This window comes from Lissotriton helveticus, chromosome 6 (assembly GCF_964261635.1).
Source record: "Lissotriton helveticus chromosome 6, aLisHel1.1, whole genome shotgun sequence".
In the NCBI taxonomy this organism is placed as follows: Eukaryota; Metazoa; Chordata; class Amphibia; order Caudata; family Salamandridae; genus Lissotriton; species Lissotriton helveticus.
The window spans coordinates 2,113,811,523-2,113,837,156 of NC_136067.1; the positions used below are offsets into that span (position 1 = coordinate 2,113,811,523).

Here is a 25,634-nt window from a genome sequence, read left to right on the forward strand (position 1 = left end):
CGACGTTATCCGTACAGGACTCTCACCTGTTTATAGATATAAAACATGTACCCGTACAGGACTCTCACCTGTTTATAGATAATCATGCACCGACATTACCCTACCCTTCACTCAAGCTCGAATATAACTAATACTCCTATCACAGTGAGTTTTACAACAGGCGCTTTGTCCCTATTCTCATGCTGCTCAAATTTCTTAGATAATCCTCACTATACAAGATTCACACCTAGCCCTAAAACTGTGTTGCACGACCACAACACTGTGTTGCACGACCACAACACGTGATACACGGCGATATCACTTGTGATACACGGCGATATCACTACTGAAGCAGAACAAATACCTTGCGTGACTGCCTTCTCATCACACAATCTGTACCGGTACAACTCACATGTAGCACAAAACAAAACAAACTTAACATGTGTTAAAATGTAATCCTATGAATATACCAACATATATGTATCATGCATGTAACATGTATGTCAAAAACAACATATATAAACCGTCCGATGGCTACCATGAAATTGATCCAGCGCTCTCACCAAAATATTGCACAAATTACACTATCTACTACCACAAAACTTACACTACAACACTAGGCCCATATCAACAATAGAGCAACTGAATCATGAGGCGATAAGATCTAAATATGTTGTTTTAAACTATCTACAATAATCAAGACCAGCTTGTCATTTTAGAAAGTTTATTTAAACACATCTAGAAAAACTTAGGTTTTGGTATTTTATTAAGCAAGCATTAGAAAATGTCATAAAGAAAGGTTTATTTAGTATTAATAAAAAGAACATAAATCAAGAATTATTATTCATTAGCAGGAATAGGTAAAATTAAGCATTTCCAAAATCCTAACTATCTCTCTGTCTCTACCCTTATCACCTAGAAATAAAGTAATTAATAAAAAACTCCTCTCCTCACGTGTAAAGTCCATCAGCATAACACGTCCTCCAGAATTCTCGAGCGTAAGCCAACTATCTGTCCTCTGAACCCATTCTTATACCCTAAATTAAGCTGAGCTAACTATTTTTCACATTCCAGCAGATGAATTCTAGTTCTCCATTGGCTGAGCCACCTCGTACCACAGTAAACTGTGACACCTCCTTCTCACATGCCCGGGCAAATTCACTAGTTCATTGTTCATGTAGAAGTCTTGGCAGCTCTTCCTTAGGCTGCTACATTTTGTAGCGAAAGATTGTTCAAGCAATGCAATCTATCACGATTCTTCCTTTCAACCTTGAGCCTGTCCGCTCTGAACTCCCGTGGCACGTTACCAAACGTTAGCAAATTTCTCCAAAGAGTCATCTTTTTAGCAGTTCATTCCAAAACCTTTCAAAATAAAAGCTTAGAGGCTTTTTCCATCCTTCTCAGAATTATTTTCTCTTGAGCCATTTTCATCAATAGGCCTCTTTTCAAAGAGCGTCAATTTTCTGCGCCACCTCTCTTGCGCCACTTTTAAAAGGGTACTAATTTTCTGCAGCCATCTCTAAGCTTCACTTGTAAAACTATTATATAAACAAACACAAAGAATAATTAATGAAAGAAATACAGTTTGTTCTGTTATCACCCATCATTGCTAATAATTAACCCATTAGTCTAAATTACCTAGCAGAAGCCAACAAATAAAGCAGCATTTTATATCTACCATTCTTCATTTAATCCAGCAGGGTTCTTTATGCACCTATAGAGAATATAGTGACACCACATAGACAAGGAAAGCAAAATAAGCACATGCCAATATTTAAAAACAGCTGCTATTAGTTATGACATGACAATAGACAAGATTAATTTATTATTTTCCACGTACATGAGAATGCAACATAATGCACATTTATGAGCACACATGTTAGTTTCCCGCGTGTTCTGTGAAAATGCAACTTTAAACTAGATTGAATTAGCACACACACAGCACAAATTGTTAGCATTATTAATTTATTTATGGAAGTGAGACTTCACGAGTTGAAATAAAAATTATTTCTGAATCTCGCTTCATCAGGTCCTGATCTCGACTTCTGCCTGGCTGTCAAGGGCTCCTCCAGGTGAGCTGGCAAGAATGTAGAAAACTCTTTCAGTGATGCATTCTTTTTACTTACCTCATGTATATGAGCTATACGTTTCTTTGCTCCATGTATATATGCCATATGTTCTATTGTTTTTGTGCCTATGTTAGTTGATATTTAAAGGTGCAGCAGTACATATGGCTCCCCTCGGGTGTGCTGGGTTTAGTTGTGTCCTATTGTTTCAGAAGCAATGTTTCAGATGTACATAAAAGCTGTGTGAATTTAATGAGACATAAATGACTTCTTATTCCTAATAGGAAATGCAGATTAATGGTTCTATTATTTAAAGCAGGCTGTAAAGAACTAAGGTTTGTGAACTGTGGTAGCTTGGTGGTGTGGACTGAACAAGACATTCCTGTGTCAAGCCATGACCCATTTATGCTGAACGTGACCTGCTGCATACATGACCTCCAAGCTGTAAGCCTGCCTCCTAATGCAACCCTTTCATAGTCACCCCCAGACTGCTTCAACAACATTTCAATAGGCTATTCTGAAGCCATATCCAGAGTCTAGAAATAGAGTCAAATGTTCAACAATAATGGTGCATGGTGTGTGTTAATATGTGTGTCTCCTACAGGATGTCTGAGTGCTCCGGTGCCACTGGTGCAGATCGTGCCTCAGAGTGCCATGAAGGTGCAGCTCTCACAACTTTGCACCTGAGGGACAGCCTGGGCGAAGGTGCAGCAGAGAGACAGATGTGTGGAGCGCAGGACCACCCAGCGTGCAAGATGGAGAAACTGGAGTATGGAGGCCGTCACAGGCATTGTATTGTACACTCATCCCCTCTTGAGCCCACCTCCCCTTCCCCTGCTGTCAGTGCACTAGCTTCTCTCTTCTCAAACTCGCTTCTCCAGTTTCTTTCCCTCCTGCTCTCCTGCGCGCACATGCACTTGTCACTATCTTCTCTCCTCTCAAGCTTGCTTCTCCAGTTTCTTTTCCTCCTGCTCTCCTGTGCACATTTGTATTTGTCACTATCTTTTCTCTCCTCAAGCTCACTTCTCCAGTTTTCTTGACTCCTACCTTTCTTGCGCACACATGTACTTTTCACTATCTTCTCTCTTCTTGAGCTCGCTTCTCTAGTTTTCTTTCTTCCTGTAGTGTAGTTCCTATATTCTCAATAGGCTCTGCGCATTGGAATAGTATATCCTATAGATATGACGTAGGACTGAGGTCGATTAGGTCTTTATCGAATATACTAAACTTAATAGTGAGTGCCAGCTAGCTCAGAGGTCACTAGAAACTTTCTCGAATTCACAAGAAGGGATTAGTTTCTGACAACCAACTTGACAACTTTGTTTCCCAAGAATAAGAAATATATCTCTAGAGTCGTGGAAACAATAGATAAGTATTTCACTCAGTCAATTGTGCATGCTTCGTTTCACCAGAGGTGCAGAGAAATAGAAAGACGGGTTGTTTTCAATAAAAGGATTTATTGAACAATCTTCTTTCTCATACAAGAAAAGTGAACTGCTACAATCGTTATGCAAGCTGCAAAATATAATCCGTACAGCGTAAACAGTAATATGAAATAATACTGTAAGAGCATTGTATGGTTTCTAAGCCATATAAAATACATACATAAATAACAAAGGCTAAAAATACTCAACTGGTGCTTCTAAAATACGCCTACCCCAATGTACCTAATCTAAGTCTAGTATGAGGGAAGAAGTAAGTGTGGTGTAGCATAGGTTTAGTTTTCTTTACCAAGAATCTTATCCAAGATTTCTCTTAGGGTCTAATCAGCTCCGTACCTTGATTTTAGAATGAAGGAGGTCTGGTATCTCTTTCTCGGGACTCGATTTCCCAACACCCCACAAGGGGAGCTTGGAAACACTGGAGCTGGATTCTCGCCTAGAGAAAGGCAGCCTCTCGATCAGTGCGTCAGCTGGAGGGTCGACGTCCTTTGGCACTTGCTGTAGCGAGCTGCATCGGGCAAGTAGATAGTCGAACTGCTCCAAACCACTGTGTCGTGCTAGAGCAAGTGAAGGCATATTTATACCTTGAAGGTGCCTAGTTTGACATAAAGTCGGGCATAATAACGTCATCAAAGAATCCCAAGGTAATGGTATTTCTTTGAAAACCTTATGAGTTCTTGGACTAATCAATATTCAAGCAAGGGGAGGTTCCCTAGCAGCTTAAGCCGATTTTCCAGGAAATCATTGTGGCTTTTCGGAATGGGTGGAAGTAGCCATGCCTGTATTTGGACTGCATGGGCTATGTCTAAATATGGGTATGATTTCTATGCCTATATTAGGGCAATGAGGATTGTACCTATATAAGGGGGGCATGAATCGGGAAATTTCACCCGGGTCCTAAAACGCTGCACAACACCCACGCCACTTTATTAAGTTTAACATTACTAATTTCTAAGTAAAAACATATCTAAAGCATGATGTGTAAAAACCCCACCCAAAATACATAAAATGCATTCGAAATGGTTGTACACAATAAATGAGCATTTGTGCCGTACGCATTCAAAAGTAATGTTTCATTCAAGGCATACACGTTCGATGTTTGAAAAGGTGCTATCTGAATGAATCATTAAAAAAAAAAAACATTCATGAAATGGCTCTGAAATACAGAAGAAAGGTCGAGACCATTCCATAGCACATTATATAAGCTGGTTAAATGAGGACAAGGTCAAATATTGTCTCTTGGAAGTCTTTCAAGCACCAGCGCCAGGATGCCCGTAGGGTTACAGCGCGCTTTAGAATGATATAAATAAATAAATAAATACATTTCAAAGAATTTCTAGTTCTCTATGAATAGTTTTACTTTAAGCAGGGTACTTTGTGCCAAAAATTAAAAATACGAGTTTGGAAAAAGCTTGATCATAGAAAATGAAGTATGTTTTGAAAAACGAAGGTCGAATTCAGAGTCTCTCAGCACACTGAGTGCCGACCTTTACAAGTCAGTTTCATTGTTAGGAGAAAACATCACATCTTCTCAGTCTGTGAAGAATTCGTCTATCATTGTAGGTGAAAGTTGGATTACCTCGTTAAGAAGGTCAATAGTACACAGATGTGAAACATCGCCGTCAGCATCAGTCGCATTAGCAGTGCTTGAAGTAGATGGTACCTGTGTGCCTGTCACCTATCTCACCGGCAGTAAGTCGCATCTGAGAGATTTCAACGAATGCCATCATCAGGATTGGTAGACGCTGGGGACAACACAGTGCAAGCGTCATTACTGGTCCAAGCAAAGTATCAACATCCGTTGGCGGGACTGATGGAAGTGTAAGACAGATGTCCAACACACATTCTTTTCCACATAGCAGGCATCGCAGAATAGGTAAGATGCAATCTTGCCAGGCATCGCAGAACAGGTAAGATGCAATCTTGCCAGATTGGTCTGAATGACAGAAACCATGTGGTATTCAGCTCTCTTAAACAAGTTAATCCCAAAATTTGGATGATGCGCTCACGACACCTCATCGCCAGAAGGGCTTTCTCCACTGTGAACTGGGTGTCGTTGGTGAATTGGCTTGCCATATCGGAGCAAAAGGAGTAAAAATAGTATTCCTGCCGCGAGTCCCAAAACGAGAGGCAGTCCGCCAAACACCGAGTGCACAAAGTTTGGAAATATTCCCAGGACTGCTTGAAAGGGTGCTAACAGTCCGGAAAAAACTGTCTTAAATACATGTACAATACCACTCGTATCAGACATGTTAAAGATACAACTTAACATTTCTGAGAAATGTATAGGGCAAATTGTTGATAAAATCGCATGTATCTCTGCAGAAGTCCTTGCAACTTGCAGGTCATACATTTCTCTGGACGAGGTCAGTGGCACAGTTTTTTGTAAAAGAATGACTTTCTTTCTGCTTGGTGTATCAATTCGTGTAGAAGAGATGTTCAGTGAAGTCCATAACAGCGACTCCCCATCTGTCTTGCTTTTAGGAAACAATACTTGCATACAGCAAGTGACCCTGGCTGAAACTGTTACGAGATAGGCTATACCTGGCAACATAACCACAGCAGCTGTGATCATTGAACATTAAATAACTTCCATTAGAAAGCTGCCTAAAAATTGGATCTATCACTGCAGCCGGAGAACTTTGCAGGTGGCAGGATAAGTTGTTCGAGGACCATCACAGGCTCCGTGTAAGTTAATACCCTGACATAGGAAAGAAACGCTTAGTGCGTTTTCGCAATGTGTACCACTAAGAAACACTTCTTTCCCCCCACTCCAACATCTGTGTGTATAAGGCAAACCCCAGGATGTCTTGATGTATTCTTTACCCAACCTTTCATACAGGCCTGCTGGTATATGTTTTAAACAATACTGAAAATGGAAAATCGTCACTGGCAAAGTGATGGTGCCATGTATTATCCATTCTGTCACTGGCTTCTCAGAAAGAGTCAATGGTAATCTTTCCAGTTTTTCAATGCTCAGCACTGTATAGTCTGCTCCCCTCTTTGCCAAAGAGATTTGTTTATCTGTAAGGTTAAATCCAGAAAACAATGACGTGGTGTTGATTAGACGCCAAGGGACATAGCCTGAACAAAGGTTTTGCAACGTCCAGCCTAATAGCACTATAGAACGCAACTGTGACTATCCATGTTGTAACATAGCGGTACAAAAGGGGATGGTGATGGACGGAGCATTTGAACCAATCAAACACTCACACCCAGTCAACAGATCTGGGTTTAATCCATCACCGTTCTTTAGCCCACTCTGCCACCCCAGTTCAGACATGGCCATATGCAAATCAGTCTGACCCTGTGCCTCATGGGAACAGTCCAGCCCGAACTGCCAAGCCATGCCTTCCCTGGACCGGATTCAAGCTTCCTAGGACTGGTTTCTGGCATTACAGCTGTCTTCAGCCAGGCTTGCTTGAATCCAGTGGAAAAGTGAGCAAGGGACTCACGTCTGAGCATACCCTGCCAACTTATGGCGAACAAAGCGGTACAAAAGGGGGTGGTGATGGACGGAGCATTTGAACCAATCAAACACTCACACCCAGTCAACAGATCTGGGTTTAATCCATCACCGTTCTTTAGCCCACTCTGCCACCCCAGTTCAGACATGGCCATATGCAAATCAGTCTGACCCTGTGCCTCATGGGAACAGTCCAGCCCGAACTGCCAATCCATGTCTTCCCTGGACCGGAAACAGACTTCCTAGGACCGGTTTCTGGCATTACAGCCATCTTCAGCCCGGCTTGCTTGAATCCAGTGGCAAAGTGAGCAAGGGACTCACGTCTGAGCATACACTGCAAACTTAGGGCGAACAAAGCGATCCGGTTCAGGGAAGGCATGGCTTGGCAGTTCGGGCAGGACTGTCAGGGGCGGCAGTAGCAATGTTCTTTATCCGTGGATTGCTAAGACAGGTACTGGTTGTCTGTAAGATGGCCCAAATTCCTTCTTATCCATGATATTTTCTCTGCCTAGATCCCCAATCTTTGGAATCCAGGCAGGCCTTGCTGGGACGAGTGGTTCTCTTTAAGTGGTCGATATCTTCTGTATTGTGTTGCTTAGATTTCTTCTTGTTTCATTTAAGTCCTGCAAAACAGCCAAACGGTCTTTGATATCAAAGGGTTTTTGTTGTACCGCTGAGGTGTGAAGATCAAGGTCCTGGACAATCATTCTAGTACCAAAAAGTATTTCATATGGAGTGATTCCACCCAGAGAACTTCTTGGCAGATTGTTTAGACTGCGTTGGACACTTATTAGATGTTTGACCCACCCGTCACCTGAGCCTAATACCCTAGCTGTTATAGATTGCTTTATGTCCCGTTTTTTTCTCTCCACTACCGAATTACCCTCAGAATGGAATGGACTTGAATACCGCAATGCAACGCCCAAGCTGGCCATGGCCTCCTTGTAAGCTTTGGAGCTAAACGCAGGACCCTGGTCAGAATGTAGCGTGCCGACAGCGTATGTGCCGATAAAGACGCGCAAATCTTTTATAACAGTTCGGGCGTCAGCCGAGCGCTGAGGCCACATCCAAATGAATCTTGAGCATGAATCCACTGCGGCCATGATATATTTATAGTTGCCATCCCTCTGTAAGGGACCACAGTGGTCTAGGTAAATGCATGCTAATGGTTTATCTGAAATTAGAAGGGGTATCTGCGCAGTACGTTTGACAGTAGAGACTTTCATCTTTTGGCATATTTCACATTCCAAAACATAGTTTCTGGTCTGTTTCCTCATGTGTGGCCACCAGTATCTTTGTTTTAGTAACAACACTGTGGCGGAAACACCTGCATGTGCAGAGGCGAGCCCTTCGTGTGCTGCTAAAATTAGTTCTAATCTATGTTCCATGTTTGGAATTACTCTCTCCCCCACTCCAGGGATTTGAGCAAAAGGAACATTATTCACATCAGTTATGTATGAGTATTTGAGTGGATAGCCTTTTGGTAATGTTTTACCACTGTTCTTGCATGAAGCTTGGACAGCCTGCATTATTTCGCTGTCTATTTTCGTTTTTGAACGAGTGATTGCAGCTACGGAAGCCATTTGCACAGCTGCCTTTGCGGCTTCATCAGCCAATTAATTTCCTGCAACGTGAACGCCATCAAGCTGATGACTCAGTGTACGGATCACGTGAGTCTTTTGTAGTTCTTTTTGTAATTGAACTACTTGTTTCCAAAGCAACTTATGCTTGATTTTGCCACCTTTTGCATCTTTGAAACCGTTTTGAACCCAGTTCTGCAAGTATTCATTGTAAGATTGAACGCAGTAATAGGAATCGCACACTATGAGTGTGGGGAATTCACGATCAGTATTTTCAAGCGCCATCTTGAATGCCTGTAGTTCAGCTCGCTGAGCTGTACAATCTCCAAGAGATTGCGTTTTTGTGAACATAGGTCGGAATTTACCATCGCGCCAGCGACCTTTAACAATCGCGCACACAGCACTATAGGCTTGTTTACCCCCAATTGCGGGTTGTACTGATCCGTCTGTGTAACTTATACATACGTACTGTTCTAGAGGTAGAATCTCAGTAGGCAGAGGACATTCTTGTTCGTATTGTAGAAATTCTTGTGTTTTCAAATGAGGGTCAAAAACGTATTCAACGTCTGTTGCAGCAAGAGAATTAACCCACTGTATCCATCTTGAATGTAAAGCCTTTGCATTTGGAATGCTTACTTTTGTCACTGCCTCTAAAGTAGTTACAGGTGTAACAACAATTATGCGTTTTCCCTGTGCGAGGGCTCTCTTTTTTTTCTACTGCAGTTTGAACCGCTGTCAGAATTTTTTCTGTTGAAGTGAATTTCATTTCAGCTTGTGTGTACAAGTTTGATTTATAAGCTAGTTGTACTTTTTCTCCCTCATTAAAAGTTAAGTACGTGAATTCGCATCTTCCTGGAATGATTCGGATTACAAAGTTGCGCACGTTTACACGTGTTTGTAAGTGTGTTGTTGCCAACATGTCTGTTTGCACTGAACGCAAAATTTCTGTGTGTTTTTGAGTCCAATTAATTGGTTTGAAATCAGGTTTGATTAATTCATAAAGAGGTTAAACCCTTTCTGCGTAATTTAAAATGTATGTTCTTCCGAAATTTAGGAAACCTAGAATTGACTGTAAATTTTTCAGTGTTTTTGGGGGTGGGAGCAGCGCACATTTCTCTAGAAAGTTTGCTGCCAGGCTTTTGCCTTCACTTGATAATTCGTATCCTAAGAATAGGACATTGAGGTGGGCAATTCTTGATTTTTTTAAATTGAATTTGTACCCTTCAGATGTGAAGCCAAGTATTATGGTATTCATTATAATGCCTCATCATCATATGTTTGCAGTAACTCTGTTACTCTGGCTGAAAATAACCCTGGGCTATTCTTGAATCCCTGGGGGAGACAACAGAAGTGACGCTGTATCCCCATGATTAAGAAAGCGGTCAACTACCTGCTTTCAGGTGCAATATTTTGACAGAAGAAATATCTAATGTGGTTTTATATTTTTTACGCACGATGTTATTCATCAGTGCTGCACTGCGTGCATTTTGTACTGCAAATGTTTTGCAACAGGAGTTTAAATTCCTGTAGTCCAAAACTAGATGATATGTATTGTCTGGTTTGGAGACAGGAAACAAAGGATTGTTCATGGACGAGGTGCATCTATCAATCACGCCTTGGTATTCAAGTTGATCTAATATCTCCTTGACCAGTTTTTTAGCTTCTTGCTTAACTGGATACTGTCTTTGCATAGTTGGTTGAGTTTTTAATTGAATTTTATGGAGAGGAGAATCCTCATCCCATCCTACATGATTTTTGTATAATGCAGGAGCCTGGGCTACAGCCCATTTCCTGGCATAGGTATATTTTTTATGAATTGGAACATGGTTGGAGAAGGCTGGCATAATTATGTCTTTTGGGCACTCCCTTACAAATTCAGGTGGCCAGTCTTGTTCAGCTAGAAGAATGTCATAACCCTGAGAGAGCTTCTCCCAAAAGAGTGCTCTTATTTTTCTAGTTATGTCCCCCTCCATCCGGAGTGTTACTTCATATAACTTATGGTGTACACTAACCCTGGTATCGGCAGTTTCAACTTGGATGTACTCATTCAAGTTCACTGTCTCCAGATGATCCTTCAGGATCTTGCGAGCTATGGTGACTTCTGCTGCGCTGTCCAGCATTGTTTGGGCCCACTCCCCGTTCTTGAGTTGTGTCCTCAAGATCCTCTGCATGTCTGATCTTTAGACCTGCTACCTTCTTCTTTGTGAATTGGGTTTTCTTATTTTTTGGAATGTGTTGATCGTATTTGGACTTCACGCATTCTTCCTTTTGTTCTGACCGTCCTCCACTTTCTGATTTCTGTGAGGAAGTCTGGAGGGTACGAGAGGAACGTGTATCAGTATCTTGATATCTGTCAGGTTTTGTCAAATTATCCCTGTTCCTAAGATTATACCTCTTTTCAGAGGGCTCCTTTTGAGGAAACCTACATCTGGATTGAGAACACTTCTCTTTTGGAAGTGTCTGTTTAGTGTTCTCCCACTTCTTTTTAGGAGTAGTAAGAGTATTTTTAATAAAGACCTTTTCAGGACTTTCAGTCAGTTGGGGTTTCACTGGTTTACCACCCAAACTGTCTCTACCTAGTTCTTCATTGGATTTTTCAAGTATTCTGGCCAGTTCTTATGGTTGCTCAGTTACATCAAATTCTCTTAATTTCTGGCGGATCGCTACTGATGCTGCCTCACCTTTAATATTAGCTAGTATTATAGCTGAGACCTGTTTGAAATCCGTCAGTAATTTCATACCCAGATTAACGCCCCGTATTCATTTTGAATCTGTTTCAGGACGTCTGGTATTACCGCCATAGACGGAACACCATGAGTTTTTGTGTAGATTGCAGCTAAGACTGTACCCCAAGTGTCACAGCCCTCCAGGTGTGGTGCGATCCCCATTGGTAAACAGATTGTTAAGATTCTGTGTTTCTCATGAGGTGTACTATCAGGAAATACTACCTCGATTTCAATAATCTTTTGAGCTATCCAGGATGGAATTTGTTCCCGTTTTGTGGGCAATTTACCAATGAATGATTGTATAGTCTGTAGTGTGATTTTATTTGTGTTCCCCTGGTGAGGGGTGTGTTGTGGAATCCTTAAAGGTTGGACTGTTAAAGTCTGCATGACATCTTGAACCAATTGTCTATGGATTTTGATTTGTTGTTTTAATTGAACTAATAGTTCAGCACCTGTCATTGTTTCAATGGCAGGATGTGGTGTATAGCGGGCTAATACCGGCCATGTTGCTCCTGGTCTACCTAGTGGACCGAGCCCGGTAGTGTGATTTTGATGTTGTAGGGCGCCTTTAAACCAGAGCGCATGCTCTTGGTATGTTAATGGAATTTCAACGTCCTCAAAAGGAGTGTATTCCGTTGGAGGTTCTTCTTCTTTGTAGAAGTGGAACACATTTGTTACTGGATTTGCTTCCGGGAAGGCAATCCATGAATAGAATACCTTTGTCTGCCGATGTTTATGTGCCTCTATGACAAAAATTACCCTACCACCTCTTGATGATAGGCCATTTGCTCTAAGCTTTATAGTGATGGTTTTCCTTAGATTTTCTGGGATGATTATAGCATCCGCATCGGCTTCATTAAAGCCTGTAACGTCAAGACCTGGTGCGGCCATATTGCCTGCAAGTCCACCATTTTCAGTGTTGCTATCTGGCATTTGTTGACTGAATGCTTGCAGAGCAAGTTTCAAGGAAACAAAGATAAGGTGCACAATATTTTGGTACACTGTATCCTTCAACGCTGAACAAACCAAAAACTAATACATAGGATTTTCGTCCTACTCAGTTGTGGCGGATGTGTTATCATTTCACCCACTCCAGATGTCTATTGGAGTATTTACGGGAAAAAGGGGTCTCTGGGAAAAGCCCGACTGAGATTACTCTAGTATCTAGCGTTAAATTAGTGCCTTACCAAACGTTGGGCGCCATGTAGTGTAGTTCCTATATTCCCAATAGACTCTGTGCATTGGAATTGTATATCCTATAGATATGACGTAGGACTGAGGTCGACTAGGTCTCTTTCGAATATACTAAACTTAATAGTAAGTGCCAGCTAGCTCAGAGCTCACTAGAAACTTCAAATTCACAAGAAGGGATTAGTTTCTGACAACCTCATAAACATGACAACTTTGTTTCCCAAGAATAAGAAATATATCTCTAAAGTAGTGGAAACAATAGATAATTATTTCACTCAGTCAATCGTGCATGCTTTGTTTCACCAGGGGTGCGGAGAAATAGAAAGACGGGTTGTTTTCAATAAAAGGATTTATTGAACAGTCTTCTTTCTCATATAAGAGAAGTGAACTGTTACAATCGTTAAGAAAGCTGCAAAGTATAAGGCGTACAGCGTAAACAGTAATATAAAATAATACTGTAAGAGCATTGTATGGTTTCTAAGCCATATAAAATACATACATAAATAACAAAGGCTAAAAGTACTCAACTGGTGCTCCTAAAATACGCCTACCCAATATACCTAATCTAAGTCTAGTACGAGGGAAGAAGTAAGTGTGGTGTAGCATAGGTTTAGTTTTCTTTGCCAAGAATCTTATCCAAGATTTCTCTTAGTGTCTAATCAGCTCAGTACCTTAGTTTTAAAATTAAGAAGGTCTGGTATCTCTGTCTCGGGACTCGATTTCCCAACAACCCGCAAGGGGAGCTTGGAAACACTGGAGTTGGATTCTCGCCGAGACAAAGGCAGCCTCTCGATCAGTGCGTCAGCTGGAGGGTCGACGTCCTTCTGCACTTGCTGTAGCGGGCTGCGTCGGGCAAGTAGATAGTCTAACTGCTCCAAACCACTGTGTCGTGCTAGAGCAAGTGAAGGCATATTTAGACCTTGAAGGTGCCTTTTTTGATGTAAAGTCGGGCATAATAACGTCGTCAAAGAATCCCAAGGGAATGGTATTTCTTTGAAAACTCCATTAGTTCTTGGACAAATCAATATTCAAGCAAGGGGAGGTTTCCTAGCAGCTTAAGCCGATTTTCCAGTAATCGTTGTGGCTTTTCAGAAACGGGTGAAAGTAGCCATGCCTGTATTCGGACTGCATGGGCTATGTCTAAATATGGGTATGATTTCTATGCCTATAATAGGGCAATGAGGATTGTACTTATATAAAGGCATGAATCTGGAAATTTCACCCGGGTCCTAAAACGCTATACAACACTCCTACCTCTCTTGTGCACACATGTACTTTTCACTATCTTCTCTCTTCTCAAGCTTGCTTCTCTAGTTTCCTTTCCTCCTGCTCTCCTGCGCACACATGTACGTATCACTATCTTCTCTCCTCTCAAGGTCGCTTCTCCAGTTTCCTTTCCACCTGTTTTCCTGTGCACACGGTACTTGTCACTATCTTCTCTCTTCTCGAGCTCGCTTCTCTAGTTTCCTTTCCTTCTGCCTCTCCTGTGCACACATGTACTTGTCTCAATCTTCTCTCCTCTCGAGGTCGCTTCTCTAGTTTCCTTTCCTCCTGCTCTCCTGTGCACACATGTAATTGTCACTATCTTCTCTCCTCTCAAGGTCGCTTCTCTGGTTTCCTTTCCTCCTGCTCTCCTGTGCACACATGTACTTGTCACTATCTTCTCTCCTCTCGAGGACGCATATTTTGTTTCCTTTACTCCTGCTCTCCGGTGCACACATGTACTTGTCACTATCTTCTCTCCTCTCAAGCTCACTTCTCCAGTTTTCTTTCCTTCTGCCTCTCCTGTGCACATGTACTTGTCACTATCTTCTCTTCTCAATCTCGCTTCTCCAGTTTCCTTTCCTACAGCTCTCCTGTGCACACATGTACTTGTCAGTGTCTTCTCTCCTCTCAAGGTCGCTTATCCAGTTTCCTTTAATCCTGTGCACATATGTACTTGTCACTATCTTCTCTCCTCTCAAGCTCACGTCTCCAGTTTTCTTGCCTTCTCCCTCTCCTGTGCTCACATGTACTTGTCACTATCTTCTCATCTCTCAAGGTCGCTTCTCTAGTTTCCTTTCCTCCTGCTCTCCTGTGCACACATGTACTTGTCACTACCTTCTCTCCTCTCGGGGTTACTTCTCTTGTTTCCTTTCCTCCTGCTCTCCTGTGCACACATGTACTTATCACTATCTTCTCTCCTCTCAAGCTCACGTCTCCAGTTTTCTTGCCTTCTCCTTCGCCTGTGCTCACATGTACTTGTCACTATCTTCTCTCCTCTCGAGGTCGCTTCTCTAGTTTCCTTTCCTCCTGCTCTTCTGTGCACACATGTACTTGTCACTATCTTCTCTCCTCTCAAGCTCACTTCTCTAGTTTTCTTTCCTTCTGCCTCTCCTGTGCACATGTACTTGTCACTATCTTCTCTTCTCAATCTCGCTTCTCCAGTTTCCTTTCCTACAGCTCTCCTGTGCACACATGTACTTGTCACTATCTTCTCTCCTCTCAAGCTCGCTTCTCTAGTTTCTTTTCCTCCTGTTTGTACTGCGCACACTTGTACTTGTCACTATCTTCTCTCCTCTCAAGCTTGCTTCCCTAGTTTCCTTTCCTCCTCCTCTCCTGTGCACACATGTACTGGTCACTATCTTCTCTCCTCTCATGGTCACTTCTCTAGTTTCCTTTGCTCCTATCTCTACTGTGCACATGTGTACTTGTCAGTGTCTTCTCTCCTCTCAAGGTCGCTTCTCCAGTTTTCTTCCTCCAGCTCTCCTGCGCACACATGTAACTGTCACTATCTTCTCTCCTCTCAAGCTCACTTCTCTAGTTTCCTTCCCTCCTGCTCTTGTGTGCACACATGTACTTGTCACTATCTTCTCTCCTCTCAAGCTCACTTCTCCAGTTTTCTTTCCTTCTGCCTCTCCTGTGCACATGTACTTGTCACTATCTTCTCTTCTCAATCTCGCTTCTCCAGTTTCCTTTCCTACAGCTCTCCTGTGCACACATGTACTTGTCAGTGTCTTCTCTCCTCTCAAGGTCGCTTATCCAGTTTCCTTTAATCCTGTGCACATATGTACTTGTCACTATCTTCTCTCCTCTCAAGCTCACGTCTCCAGTTTTCTTGCCTTCTCCCTCTCCTGTGCTCACATGTACTTGTCACTATCTTCTCATCTCTCAAGGTCGCTTCTCTAGTTTCCTTTCCTCCTGCTCTCCTGTGCACACATGTACTTGTCACTACCTTCTCTCCTCTCGGGGTTACTTCTCTTGTTTCCTTTCCTCCTGCTCTCCTGTGCACACATGTACTTATCACTATCTTCTCTCCTCTCAAGCTCACGTCTCCAGTTTTCTTGCCTTCTCCTTCGCCTGTGCTCACATGTACTTGTCACTATCTTCTCTCCTCTCGAGGTCGCTTCTCTAGTTTCCTTTCCTCCTGCTCTTCTGTGCACACATGTACTTGTCACTATCTTCTCTCCTCTCAAGCTCACTTCTCTAGTTTTCTTTCCTTCTGCCTCTCCTGTGCACATGTACTTGTCACTATCTTCTCTTCTCAATCTCGCTTCTCCAGTTTCCTTTCCTACAGCTCTCCTGTGCACACATGTACTTGTCACTATCTTCTCTCCTCTCAAGCTCGCTTCTCTAGTTTCTTTTCCTCCTGTTTGTACTGCGCACACTTGTACTTGTCACTATCTTCTCTCCTCTCAAGCTTGCTTCCCTAGTTTCCTTTCCTCCTCCTCTCCTGTGCACACATGTACTGGTCACTATCTTCTCTCCTCTCATGGTCACTTCTCTAGTTTCCTTTGCTCCTATCTCTACTGTGCACATGTGTACTTGTCAGTGTCTTCTCTCCTCTCAAGGTCGCTTCTCCAGTTTTCTTCCTCCAGCTCTCCTGCGCACACATGTAACTGTCACTATCTTCTCTCCTCTCAAGCTCACTTCTCTAGTTTCCTTCCCTCCTGCTCTTGTGTGCACACATGTACTTGTCACTATCTTCTCTCCTCTCGAGCTCGCTACTCTAGTTTCCTTTCCTCCTGCTCTCCTGTGCACACATGTACTTATCGCTATCTTCTCTCTTCTCAAGCTTGCTTCTCTAGTTTCCTTTCCTCCTGCTCTCCTGCGCACACATGTACGTATCACTATCTTCTCTCCTCTCAAGGTCGCTTCTCCAGTTTCCTTTCCACCTGTTTTCCTGTGCACACATGTACTTGACACTTTCTTTTCTCTTCTCAAGGTCACTTCTTCAATTTCCTTTCCTCCTGCTCTCCTGTGCACACGGTACTTGTCACTATCTTCTCTCTTCTCGAGGTCGTTTCTCTAGTTTCCTTTCCTTCTGCCTCTCCTGTGCACACATGTACTTGTCTCAATCTTCTCTCCTCTCGAGGTCGCTTCTCTAGTTTCCTTTCCTCCTGCTCTCCTGTGCACACATGTAATTGTCACTATCTTCTCTCCTCTCAAGGTCGCTTCTCTGGTTTCCTTTCCTCCTGCTCTCCTGTGCACACATGTACTTGTCACTATCTTCTCTCCTCTCGAGGACGCATCTTTTGTTTCCTTTACTCCTGCTCTCCGGTGCACACATGTACATGTCACTATCTTCTCTCCTCTCAAGCTCACTTCTCCAGTTTTCTTTCCTTCTGCCTCTCCTGTGCACATGTACTTGTCACTATCTTCTCTTCTCAATCTCGCTTCTCCAGTTTCCTTTCCTACAGCTCTCCTGTGCACACATGTACTTGTCAGTGTCTTCTCTCCTCTCAAGGTCGCTTATCCAGTTTCCTTTAATCCTGTGCACATATGTACTTGTCACTATCTTCTCTCCTCTCAAGCTCACGTCTCCAGTTTTCTTGCCTTCTCCCTCTCCTGTGCTCACATGTACTTGTCACTATCTTCTCATCTCTCAAGGTCGCTTCTCTAGTTTCCTTTCCTCCTGCTCTCCTGTGCACACATGTACTTGTCACTACCTTCTCTCCTCTCGGGGTTACTTCTCTTGTTTCCTTTCCTCCTGCTCTCCTGTGCACACATGTACTTATCACTATCTTCTCTCCTCTCAAGCTCACGTCTCCAGTTTTCTTGCCTTCTCCTTCGCCTGTGCTCACATGTACTTGTCACTATCTTCTCTCCTCTCGAGGTCGCTTCTCTAGTTTCCTTTCCTCCTGCTCTTCTGTGCACACATGTACTTGTCACTATCTTCTCTCCTCTCAAGCTCACTTCTCTAGTTTTCTTTCCTTCTGCCTCTCCTGTGCACATGTACTTGTCACTATCTTCTCTTCTCAATCTCGCTTCTCCAGTTTCCTTTCCTACAGCTCTCCTGTGCACACATGTACTTGTCACTATCTTCTCTCCTCTCATGCTCGCTTCTCTAGTTTCTTTTCCTCCTGTTTGTACTGCGCACACTTGTACTTGTCACTATCTTCTCTCCTCTTAAGCTTGCTTCCCTAGTTTCCTTTCCTCCTCCTCTCCTGTGCACACATGTACTGGTCACTATCTTCTCTCCTCTCATGGTCACTTCTCTAGTTTCCTTTGCTCCTATCTCTACTGTGCACATGTGTACTTGTCAGTGTCTTCTCTCCTCTCAAGGTCGCTTCTCCAGTTTCCTTCCTCCAGCTCTCCTGCGCACACATGTAACTGTCACTATCTTCTCTCCTCTCAAGCTCACTTCTCTAGTTGTTTCCCTCCTGCTCTTGTGTGCACACATGTACTTGTCACTATCTTCTCTCCTCTCGAGCTCGCTACTCTAGTTTCCTTTCCTCCTGCTCTCCTGTGCACACATGTACTTATCGCTATCTTCTCTCTTCTCAAGCTTGCTTCTCTAGTTTCCTTTCCTCCTGCTTTCCTGCGCACACATGTACGTATCACTATCTTCTCTCCTCTCAAGGTCGCTTCTCCAGTTTCCTTTCCTCCTGTTTTCCTGTGCACACATGTACTTGACACTTTCTTCTCTCTTCTCAAGGTCACTTCTTCAATTTCCTTTCCTCCTGCTCTCCTGTGCACATGGGTACTTGTCACTATCTTCTCTCCTCTTGAGCTCGCTACTCTAGTTTCCTTTCCTCCTGCTCTCCTGTGCACACATGTACTTGTCACTATTATCTCTCTTTTCGAGCTCGCTTCTCTAGTTTCCTTTCCTTCTGCTCTTCTGTGCAGATGGGTACTTGTCACTATCTTCTCTCCTCTCGAGCTCGCTTCTCCACATTCCTTTCCTCCTCCTCTCCTGTGCACACATGTTCTTGTCACTATCTTCTCTCCTCTCAAGCCTACTTCTCCAGTTTTCTTGCCTTCTGCCTCTCTTGTGCACACATGTACTTGTCACTATCTTCTCAAGCTCGTTTCTCTAGTTTCCTTTCCTCCTGCACACATGTACTTGTCACTATCTTCTCTCTTCTCGAGCTCGCTTCTCTAGTTTACTTTCCTCCTGATCGCCTGTGCACATATGTATCAATCAATCAATCAATCAATGCATTTGTAAAGTGCGCTACTCACCCGGGAGGGTCTCAAGGCACTGGGGGAGAGGGTTACGTCACTGCTCGAACAGCCAGGTCTTGAGCTGCTTCCTGAAGGATAGGTGGTCCTGGGTCAGCCGAAGGTGGATGGGGAGGGAGTTCCAAGTTTTGGCTGCAAGGTAGGAGAAGGATCTTCCTCCAGCGGTGGCTCGGCGTATGCGTGGTACGGAGGCGAGGGCGTGGCTGGTTGATCGTAGCTGGCAGGTGGGCGTGTAGAAGGTCAGGCGGTCGTTGAGGTACTTTGGGCCCAGGTCGTGGAGAGCCTTGTGTGCGTGGGTGAGGAGCCTGAACGTGATTCTCTTGCTGATGGGGAGCCAGTGCAGGTCTTTCAGGTGGCCAGAGATGTGGCTGTGTCGTGGGATGTCCAGGATGAGTCGTGCGGAGGCGTTCTGGATGCGTTGGAGTCTTTTTTGAAGTTTGGCTGTGGTTCCGGCGTAGAGGGTGTTCCCGTAGTCCAGTCGGCTGGTGACGAGTGCCTGGGTGACGGTCTTCCTGGTTTCGGTGGGGATCCATCGGAAGATCTTGCGGAGCATGCACAGGGTGTTGAAGCATGATGAGGAGACGGCATTGACTTGTCTGGTCATCGAGAGGGAGGAGTCCAGGATGAAGCCGAGGTTGAGTGCATGGTCCGTAGGTATGGGAGTGGGGCCCAGGGCAGGGGGCCACCAGGAATCGTCCCAGGCGGATGGCGATGATCCCAGGATGAGGACTTCCGTCTTGTCCGAGTTCAGTTTCAGTCACTTTCTTGTCTCTCTCCGCTCAAGGTTGCATCTCTCCTCTTGAGCTCAATTATCAGGTTTCCTTTCCTCCTCCTCTCCTGTGCACACATGTACTTGTCACTATCTTCTCTCCTCTCAAGCTCACTTCTCCAGTTATCTTGCCTTCTGCCTCTCCTATGCACACATGTAATTGTCACTATCTTCTCTCTTCTCGAGCTCACTTCTCTAGGTTACTTTCCTCCTGATCTCCTGTGCACACATGTACTTGTCACTATCTTCTCTCCTCTCAAGCTCACTTCTCCAGTTATCTTGCCTTCTGCCTCTCCTGTGCACACATATACTTGTCACTATCTTCTCTCTTCTCGAGCTCACTTCTCTAGGTTACTTTCCTCCTGATCTCCTGTGCACACATGTACTTATCACTATCTTCTCTCTTCTCAAGCTTGCTTCTCTAATTTACTTTCCTCCTCCTCTCCTGCACACACTGCACTTGTCACTATCTTCTCTTCTCTCGAGCTCACTTCTCCAGTTCCTTTTCCTTCTGCCTCTCCTGTGCACACATGTACTTGTCACTATCTTCTCTCCTCTCGAGCTCACTTCTCCAGTTTCCTTTCCTTCTCCCTCTCCTGTGCACTAATATACAGGTCACGGTTGTCCTCGTTCATTTTCTTTGCTGTGTTGGGTTGTCATACAGAGTTTGTTAAATCCCAGAAGATTCTATGCGAGATGGATTTCACTTCGATAGCACGGGGCTGGCAGTGCCCTCTGTCCTGGGAGGATTTAAGGAGGAGACTCCACTGCTGTGGTGCCAGCACCTGATTCTTGAATCCCTGTCAGTGACAACAGATCGCGTCCCTCTGAGTGATACCTGCAGACGAACAGAACAGACAGCAAAGGACCTGCTTGGTGATTGGGCCTTCGCTGAAGTCCCAATTCCCCTCCACACCCTGCAGGGACACAGTCTTTCTACCCAGTCTGTAGCCACCATGCCCTGGGTAGTGACCGCCACAGTCTATGGGCTCAGAGTTCCATGGGTCGGTTTCTTCCACCTTTCTGGAGCCTGGATCTGGGGAGTGAAGAAAGGTTAACCCGCCACTCAACCACAGCCCTCCGGCCTGCCAGGAAGCCATTTCCCCAGACTAAAATGGGCCTACAGAACCCAGGGTGAGAAACAAACGACAGTGAGCAGTGCCAGCCCTCTGGTCGTTTGGTCAGCCATCCACGACTGGTTATCTGGTCTGGGCAACCTGATGGTCTGGGCAACCTGGCGACCAAAGTGACCAGAGTCCTGGACAGACATGGGCACTCCTCGGAAGCCTGCTGTGGGAGCCCATTCTTGCCTGCTCAGCACTGGGGGGGACAGGGCACTCTCCTGAGTACTGGCGAGCCCAGCTTGCTCCGCGAGTATGGACAAGAGAATCGGGCTGAGTTGCAGCCTGAGTGAGACACATTGGTGCTGGCAAGGGTGTCCGGGACACCCCATGGAATGGTCATTATGAGCCACTGCAGAACTGTACTGGGTGGAGAAAGGCAACAGACTATTCGCAGGGCCTGGGCAGACAAGCAGCATCGGTGCCAGGCACCATTTGACCTGATCCACTCTGGTCAGACCATTGGGGGGCAAAATCTGCCAGTGCAGAGAGAGGAGGCAAGAGAGTGTACAAGACCCTGTCCTGGGTCCTAGGGCCAAATGGAGCTCTGACCCAGGCCCTGATCACAGCTTCCTTACCCAGCCAAGAAGGGAAGGCCTGTCCTGGGCACTTTGCGGCACGGCTGGCCTGAGCATGGATGCTGGATCTCAGGCCCTTCACCCATGGCCCCAAAGAGCACTACGCATTCTTGCAGTCTGTGCACATTGTGTGACAGAGGGGGATATTCTAGAGAATGTGTCCAGCATCCTGGAGCCCTGACTGAGCTTGACGCTTCAAATGAGCCTTATTGGGACTTTCAGGGTAGCTCGGAATTCTGAACATTGAGTCAAGACAAGGAAATTACGTTTTGTTTATTTATTTTAAATAAAGCACATCATCAGTGATGTTGGCATAGCATATTTAGCTCCACCCATGTAGCCATGTTAAATGTCCCCTAATTATAATGTCGCTCAGCCATAGTGGTAACTGCAGGTAAAAAGTTCTGATGGTAACAACAGATGATGTCTTGATTGATAGCTGTAGACAGACTCAAGTATTAGCGACGACCAGTGTGTCCACTTCAGACCCACCCAGTGATATCCTGCCATAGCCTGGTTCTCTTGCACCCGCATGAACGTGGGTCGACCTTCTGGTGCAGTATGTTCAGGGAGACAGTAACACTCTTCTCTGTAACTCCCATTTCTAATCCCAGGTTCATTTGTCTATCTGCCTTCATCCTGGGCTTGACAGGGTTCTCTGTAGCTTCTCCTCCATGTCTGTGGTACCTAACCATCCTAACCCCAGTGCAAGTCCCGCCTCTGCTCTACGAGACCTGCGTTTAAAGCCCACACTTGTACCCTGTCTGAACCTGAGACTAAGCCCCCCTCTGTCCTTAGCTAGAGCCCCAGACCTACAAGACCTGCGTTTAAAGCCCACACTTGTACCCTGTCTGAACCTGAGACTAAGCCCCCCTCTGTCCTAAGCTAGAGCCCCAGACCTACAAGACCTGTGTTTAAAGCCCACACTTGTACCCTGTCTGAACCTGAGACTAAGCCCCCCTCTGTCCTTAGCGAGAGCCCCAGACCTACATGACCTACTTTTAAAGCCCACACTTGTACCCTGTGTGAACCTGAGACTAAGCCCCCCTCTGTCCTTAGCTAGAGCCCCAGACCTACAAGACCTGTGTTTAAAGCCCACACTTGTACCCTGTCTGAACCTGAGACTAAGCCCCCCTCTGTCCTAAGCTAGAGCCCCAGACCTACAAGACCTGTGTTTAAAGCCCACACTTGTACCCTGTCTGAACCTGAGACTAAGCCCCCCTCTGTCCTTAGCGAGAGCCCCAGACCTACATGACCTACGTTTAAAGCCCACACTTGTACCCTGACTGAACCTGAGACTAAGCCCCCCTCTGTCCTAAGCTAGAGCCCCAGACCTACAAGACCTGCGTTTAAAGCCCACACTTGTACCCTGTCTGAACCTGAGACTAAGCCCCCCTCTGTCCTAAGCTAGAGCCCCAGACCTACAAGACCTGTGTTTAAAGCCCACACTTGTACCCTGTCTGAACCTGAGACTAAGCCCCCCTCTGTCCTTAGCGAAAGCCCCAGACCTACATGACCTACGTTTAAAGCCCACACTTGTACCCTGTGTGAACCTGAGACTAAGCCCCCCTCTGTCCTTAGCTAGAGCCCCAGACCTACAAGACCTGCGTTTAAAGCCCACACTTGTACCCTGTCTGAACCTGAGACTAAGCCCCCCTCTGTCCTAAGCTAGAGCCCCAGACCTACAAGACCTGTGTTTAAAGCCCACACTTGTACCCTGTCTGAACCTGAGACTAAGCCCCCCTCTGTCCTTAGCGAAAGCCCCAGACCTACATGACCTACGTTTAAAGCCCACACTTGTACCCTGTGTGAACCTGAGACTAAGCCCCTCTCTGTCCATAGCGAGAGCCCCAGACCTACATGACCTACGTTTAAATCCCACACTTGTACCCTGTGTGAACCTGAGACTAAGCCCCCTCTGTCCATAGCGAGAGCCCCAGACCTACATGACCTGCGTTTAAAGCCCACACTTGTACCCTGTCTAAACCTGAGACTAAGCCCCCTCTGTCCATAGCGAGAGTCCCAGACCTACATGACCTGCGTTTAAAGCCCACACTTGTACCCTGTCTAAACCTGAGACTAAGCCCCCTCTGTCCATAGCGAGAGTCCCAGACCTACATGACCTACGTTTAAAGCCCACACTTGTACCCTGTGTGAACCTGAGACCAAGCCCCCTCTGTCCATAGCAAGAGCCCCAGACCTACATGACCTGCGTTTAAAGCCCACACTTGTACTCTGTCTAAACCTGAGACTAAGCCCCCTCTGTCCATAGCGAGAGTCCCAGACCTACATGACCTGCGTTTAAAGCCCACACTTGTACCCTGTCTAAACCTGAGACTAAGCCCCCTCTGTCCATAGCGAGAGTCCCAGACCTACATGACCTGCGTTTAAAGCCCACACTTGTACCCTGTCTAAACCTGAGACTAAGCCCCCTCTGTCCATAGCGAGAGCCCCAGACCTACATGACCTGCGTTTAAAGCCCACACTTGTACCCTGTCTAAACCTGAGACTAAGCCCCCCTCTGTCCATAGCTAGAGCCCCAGACCTACATGACCTGCGTTTAAAGCCCACACTTGTACCCTGTCTGAACCTGAGACTAAGCCCCCCTCTGTCCTAAGCTAGAGCCCCAGACCTACAAGACCTGTGTTTAAAGCCCACACTTGTACCCTGTCTAAACCTGAGACTAAGCCCCCCTCTGTCCATAGCTAGAGCCCCAGACCTACAAGACCTGTGTTTAAAGCCCACACTTGTACCCTGTCTGAACCTGAGACTAAGCCCCCCTCTGTCCTAAGCTAGAGCCCCAGACCTACAAGACCTGTGTTTAAAGCCCACACTTGTACCCTGTCTAAACCTGAGACTAAGCCCCCCTCTGTCCATAGCTAGAGCCCCAGACCTACATGACCTGCGCTTAAAGCCCACACTTGTACCCTGTCTGAACCTGAGACTACGCCCCCCTCTGTCCTAAGCTAGAGCCCCAGACCTACAAGACCTGTGTTTAAAGCCCACACTTGTATTCTGTCTGAACCTGAGACTAAGCCCCCCTCTGTCCTAAGCTAGAGCCCCAGACCTACAAGACCTGTGTTTAAAGCCCACACTTGTACCCTGTCTGAACCTGAGACTAAGCCCCCCTCTGTCCTAAGTTAGAGCCCCAGACCTACAAGACCTGTGTTTAAAGCCCACACTTGTACCCTGTCTGAACCTGAGACTAAGCCCCCCTCTGTCCATAGCTAGAGCCCCAGACCTACATGACCTGCGTTTAAAGCCCACACTTGTACCCTGTCTGAACCTGAGACTGAGCCCCCCTCTGTCCTAAGCTAGAGCCCCAGACCTACAAGACCTGCGCTTAAAGCCCACACTTGTACCCTGTCTGAACCTGAGACTAAGCCCCCCTCTGTCCTAAGCTAGAGCCCCAGACCTACAAGACCTGTGTTTAAAGCCCACACTTGTACCCTGTCTGAACCTGAGACTAAGCCCCCCTATGTCCTAAGCTAGAGCCCCAGACCTACAAGACCTGTGTTTAAAGCCCACACTTGTACCCTGTCTGAACCTGAGACTAAGCCCCCCTCTGTCCTAAGCTAGAGCCCCAGACCTACACGACCTGTGTTTAAAGCCCACACTTGTACCCTGTCTAAACCTGAGACTAAGCCCCCCTCTGTCCATAGCAAGAGCCCCAGACCTACATGACCTGCTTTTAAAGCCCACACTTGTACCCTGTCTGAACCGGAGACTAAGCCCCCCTCTGTCCTAAGCTAGAGCCCCAGACCTACAAGACCTGCGTTTAAAGCCCACACTTGTACCCTGTCTGAACCTGAGACTAAGCCCCCCTCTGTCCTAAGCTAGAGCCCCAGACCTACAAGACCTGTGTTTAAAGCCCACACTGGCACCCTGTCTAAACCTGAGACTAAGCCCTCTCTGTCCATAGCAAGAGTCCCAGACCTACATGACCTACGTTTAAAGCCCACACTTGCACCCTGTCTAAACCTGAGACTAACCCCCTCTCTGTCCATAGCAAGTGTCCCAGACCTACATGACCTACGTTTAAAGCCCACACTTGCACCCTGTCTAAACCTGAGACTAACCCCCTCTCTGTCCATAGCAAGAGGCCCAGACCTAGCTCTGAATGCACCTCTCGCGCATCCTGTCATGAGGCCAGCCTGACTTACACTTGAGTCCTAAGCATCTGAAAGGGTCACAACTCACTCCCCTTCGACTGACTCCTATGTTTCTGGGTTGATTGTTTGTTTAGGTGGTTTGTTTTTTCAAAAGATGTAG

General features: G+C 45.5%; 1 protein-coding gene across 1 annotated transcript in view; it reads left to right on the forward strand.

Moving 5' to 3' along the window:
- The first annotated feature begins 2,786 nt into the window (after nucleotides 1-2,786).
- LOC144763075 (uncharacterized) overlaps nucleotides 2,787-25,634 on the forward strand; it is a 676,435-nt gene continuing 653,587 nt past the window's right edge. Inside the window, 1 exon segment of the mRNA XM_078648377.1 lies at nucleotides 2,787-2,814. The gene's annotated coding sequence lies outside the window, so the exon portion shown is untranslated.